The following is a 6,000-nucleotide window of genomic DNA, read 5'->3' on the forward strand; positions in this document are numbered from 1 at the left end:
GTGGGAATCGAACCCACGGCCTTGTACTCAGAAAGCAGGGTCGCTGCAAACTGCGCCAATCGGTCGTATTTATAATATTAAGGATTACTTAAACGATAAAAAGGCTTCAGCGCTCAGTCATTCACTGTTAAAACTGTGGAACGACGTGACTCCGAAACCATTCACCTGTTTAAACATCGCTTAAGAAATTATTACTTATCTATGTAATTGAGTAGGATGTAAGTTTATAACAGCATAAATATCTATTATAGTATATATGAATTTATATCGGTATTTTTGTATTTAATATGTAAATGTATGTTCATGTAAGTTTATTTTAATTTTTGTAACATACTTTATGCACCACCCACTTTCCACTTTTTAATCGGCTTCGTACGCTCAGGTTGCCTTTAAAAGATCACTTTTAGTGATAAGGCCACCTTTGCACCCTAGCACTAAGTACTATTACAGCTGTTTTCCGTGTATTTTTCCTATTGTGTTGTGTTGCAAAAAAGTTTTTCTATTCTATTCTATTCTATTCCCCGGACGAGCTCTGTCACAAAAAGCATTACTAGGACTAAAAACTTACCGCTCTCAGTATATTAATATAAAGGCTATAAAAATACAGAATGATTTTTCATTAAAAACGGTTTCATGCTTGACACAACATTCATCACTTGTCAAATGTTAGGATAAGACCTTTTGGACCGAAAACCATAAATCAGGCCGGATTTACATACGAGTGTATGAATTGGTGTTGGAACTGTTGACGTGCCTTATCTTATTTTTGAAAGGTTACTCGAATTAATATAACGTACCTACTGTTAGGGAATTTGATAATGCTTGCACCAACACATCATTTTTATGGTCAATTGGTGCAGTGGGCTGCGACCCTGCTTTTTGAGCCCAAGTCCATGGGTTCGATTACCACAACTGGAATAATATTTGTGTAATGATCATAAATATTTTTCAGTGTCTGGGTGCTTATATGACCCACCATTTGACCCAGTATTTATGTATATTATTCATTATTATATTATAATTTATTATAATAGTACCCATAAAACAAGCTACGCTTACTTTGGCCTAGATGGCGTGAATGGATTGTCGTAGTATATTTAAATTTAAAAAAAATATAGTTACACAGTAGGTACAGTGTGGTAAGTTCAAAGAAGCTTCTTTGGTAAACATTTAAACGAACATTACTTATTTATTATTTACTTATTAAGTGCCAAAGATTACCTACAACATGAAATTTGTTTGGTTGATCGTCCTAAATTCAGAAACTTCTAGTTTAAAATGAAAAATTATTTTTGTGTTGGGTAGTCCAACAATGTTGCAAAAACAGGAGAAAATATTCCTTTGGAGAGCTTCCGTCTGCGTTTATCCTTTACGTTATGCAAAAATTCTGTATGTTTTTAAAAACCTTAACAAACGCGGACAAAGTCTCTGGTAACATCTAGTATTGTTTTTTAAACTAACCTCGTACATTAAAACAATATAGCTGCATCAGTACCAAACCAGCGCAGTGAACTGAAAGCTTCGATAATCGTTTAGTAAAATATCACACGTAATTTCCCATTTTTCGATAAATTTTATTTTTTTGTTATTTCTTCCTAAAAATATAATAAAAAAGTGACAATATAATTACAATATCAAAGTGTCTATTTACAAAAAATACGTAAAACGGAACACACTCACATAAATTTTAACCTCGCTTACTTGTCACTGTCGCAAGTGAGGTTTAATCGCACTGCTGTAAAACAATGCGATCTTTTTTTCTTGGGGGTTTTATTGTAAAAATTGATCGAAGCAAAAACTTGATTTATACTTACACTAAAAAACATTCATCACACGACATTTTCCATGTATGGGAATCTAACCCACAGCCTTGTACTCAGAAAGCAGGAGAACAAAATAGTTGGAAAATACAAAAGTGCACGCCTCATAATCTCATTAATTACAATAAAATTGAGTTCAGACCATAACGCAGATATGCTGCCTCTTCCACCGACGAGCTCTGTCACAAAAAGTTCTACAACTACTGAAAGTTGTCATTATTCATCATCTTAATAAATATATAATGCGGCTGGTCGAAGTGGCTACTGGCATGTCAGTTCACGCAAAAATGAGTTTCTTTAGATCGATTATTTTAAAATGTACAACGAGTAACAGAATTAAGAAATATTGAAGGATGCTTAAGTATTTTTCATAATTTTTTGAGGTGACAACGTCTTATAATTCGATGGAGCCGGCTGCACGCACGAAAAAACATGATGTATGCGGCGTTACCTCGCTCTGAGGCGTTCCATTCAAGTCTTGAAGTGCAAGCGAGCGCGCGGAACGAGCGACAAAGAGGCACAGTCGGCCTCCGCGTTCGACATCTGTCTCTCTCCTACTTGAGTGAGCGATGCGTCCGCGTGGACAGCTTCTATACAATAATACATTTACATGTTTTCGGCAAGGATGAAGTGCAGTGAAAAGTGAATGTGGTGTCAATTGTTTATCGCAACGATAATATCTATCAAACAAATAAAATTAAAATTTTCTTTTGAAAAATGCAACCATTCCATCAGTATTTTCTTACGACGTTGTCACGTTCAACTATCGTCAGTAAGCCGACTTTACAGACAACCAATTTTTTTTTTTTTCAATATAAAATCAAGAGAAGCATATTTATAGAACATAAAAATCCGACACCCACATAGTACCTACGCTACGCGAATCTTACCTAATAGAGTTACAGAAGTCACATGAGAACGTTAGGGCGTACTCTTAGATAAACCGGTTTCCTCACAATGTTTTCCATCACCGTTAAAGTAAGTGACATTTTAATTGCACAAATTAAAAACGCACATAACGCTACTCATTCATTATATCGCTATTAAATTGCTTTTGTCGCGCGTCGCAAATGACGAATCGCATTCTTGAATCGCTGTAAATCGCTGTAAAAGTTTTCATTCTTCATTCTGTAGAGGAAGGGGTTCGTTAAAGTTATTCCATTTTACCATTTAAACTAAAAATCAAGACCTAATGAGTAAGATCACACTATGACATTATATTAGCTTTTAGTATTTATTGCAATCAAATAAATTTAAAGCGAATTTAAACGTAAATCTATGTATAAGATATGTCTTATATATCTATAAGACATATCTTATGTATCTATATATCTATTGACGGCCGACTGGCGCAGTGGGCAGCGACCCTGCTTTCTGAGTCCGGATGTTTTTAAGTTATAAGTATTTATGTGGGTATATTATTCATAAAATTATTCATCAGTTTTTTTATTTTTATTTTTATTATTTCCATTTTCGATCCTTTTTTTATTGTTAGTGTTGTTTGTTTTTATCTTTTGTACCCACCGAAGTAAAATTTTGTTTTTTCCCATTTTATATTACTCGATAACGCATGTTGAGTTAGCTTTTAAGGGTATACACAATGTTAGTCTTTAGTTTTGTTTTCTTAGTGACACGGAATTATGTGATTGCGGGCCGTTAAGAGAAATCCGTGTTTTTTCCGAAAAATACACAGTTTTTATACAGCTTCCATCTGTACTACCAAAATCCGGATTACTGCAGTGCGCATGGAAGTAAGGAAGAAGTTTATTTATATGCGGTGACATTGCTCTCTATCATTGAGCATTGGATAATATCCAACTCAACATTTCCAGTTGCTGCGTTCTAATATTAGACTATAAGTGTTCTGTGATAACACGACCTCATATTTAATGGGCGTTGGGTTCCAGGTTTTAATGGCTGATAAAATCAAGCTACAAGCTAAGATTCTGGCAATGTGGCGAGTTATGATATGGCGGTGAAATTATAAATTAAACAAGTACTTATAAGCTGCAACTAGTTATAAGTTTACTGAAGGTAGACGCTGGCGCCTAAGTAACGAGGTCAGGATTCCAAAGATTATTTTAATGAGTTTTTTTAATAAATATTTTCAATTTTCCCATGGTAATTAAAAATTTAAGGTATTTTATAAGATGTATTTGAGCTCAAGTTTGTTTTTAATCTAGTTTTTCCCCTTACCTTTCTACCATTGAACCGCGAAGCACCGTAAAGATCTGCACCCCTACGTGGTTATACTATGGACATGTAATAAGCACTTTGAATCCTCGTTTCTGATTCGTACCGCAAATATCTGGATTGCCACTCCGACATCCATTTTCTACTATTATAATATGAATGTCTTCAAATTAAGAGCGAATAGGCGTCTTCTAGGCAGGCGCACTCCATCTAAGGCTGCATCATCACTTGTCATCAGGAGTGATTGCAGTCAAGCGTTTAAGAATAAATAATTCATATAAGATAAAATAATTCATCAGAAGTTGTACACGGATATTATAAATAAATAATAAATAAATATGCTACGACAATACACACACCGCTACCTAGCCTCAAAGTAAGCGTAGCTTGTGTTATGGGTACTAAGATGACTGATGAATATTATTATGGATAATATACATAAATACTTATAATATACAGATAAACACTCAGGCACTGAAAATCATTTATGTCCATCACACAAACATTTTTTAGCTGTGGGAATCGAACCCACGGCCTCGATATCACGGGAAACCGCCAGTTACAAATAAAAACCGTACAAAAAATTTAATAAAAACCTATAATAACTTAGTGCCTAGCGTGCGCATTGAAAATATGAGAAAAAATGCGAAAACTCCACATAGGGCCGGGAAAAGTGTCAGCCCGGAAAATTATTGCGAGAGTAGACCCAGCTGAGTCCATTGAAAAACTATTCCGGGGCCGAATGTAGGTAGGCGGAATATGGGTAGTCTGATTTTCGACGCAAAATTTTTCCCGATATTTGTAGATTTAACCTTCATTTGACCTGACTACGTTTTCAATGGATTTTCCTGGAACAAAAGCCAAACTTCTACTGTTAGCAATCAAAATGGAGTCAACGCTGCCAGTACAATTATATCCCACTGCTGGGAACAGGTCTTTCGGAGGAGAGAGAGCATAGACCCACCATGCTATCTGTCTGTGTCTGTGTGTGTCTGTGTAATAATAATATATCTGCTTATTTTAAAATTAATTAATTAATTATTTAAAGCAAATATGGATGTATATAATAAGTATCGTAATTACTGCATATTGCTTACTAAACATAGTAACATCAATGTACTTAACTAAGTAAGCGAACGTACCTATTGAGGCTAAAAATATTAAGAACATAGATTAATTATTAACCAGTATCGTAATCAGAAATGAGGAGATCCGTAGAAAAACTAGAGATACCGACATAGCTCAGCGAGTCACGAAGCTGAAGTGACAATGGGAAGGGCACAGGTGCTGGAATGGCATCCCCGGGCCGGTAAACGCAGCGTAGGTCGACCCCCAACGAGCTGGACAGACGATATCAGCCGAGTAGCTGGGAGCCGTTGGAGGCAAGCGGCCCAGGACCGTGGATTGTGGAACTCCCTACCAAAGACCTATGTCCAGCAGTGGACGTCAATTGTTTGAACTCATGATGATGATGATGACATGAATTGAATATTGATGCTGTAACCTAACCTAATCTAACTTAAGATATAAGTAAATATTTATCACATGGAATTTCACAGTCGCACACTTAGTATAAAATTCGCCCACTCAGTATTTCTAGTCCTAGCTTTGTTAGTTGAATGCCGGTTGGTTAATTATTAAAGCATTTATTACTTTATTGGCTTGATTTACAATATCGCTATTCCAATAAAAATAGATTAAAAAAACATTATTTGTTTAATACTTTTTTGCTACATTAGGTAACTTCGTTCCAATAAGTCAAATTGAAAAGCTTGGAAGAGAAATCAGATGGGGATATTCTGATTTCGCCACAGAATAAAATAAAATCTTCTTGAAAGCTGTATTTGATTCCAGCGATTCGAAAATCCTGAGTCTTTGACAATCGGCTAATACTGTGAAGTGCATTTTATGCGATTGGAACCGGATTCACTTATTTTAATAAAAACTGTACTTACTTAAATCCTAGCCTCTATATAATTTTAAAAAA

This window comes from Pararge aegeria, chromosome 23, assembly GCF_905163445.1.
Source record: "Pararge aegeria chromosome 23, ilParAegt1.1, whole genome shotgun sequence".
Taxonomy (NCBI): domain Eukaryota; kingdom Metazoa; phylum Arthropoda; class Insecta; order Lepidoptera; family Nymphalidae; genus Pararge; species Pararge aegeria.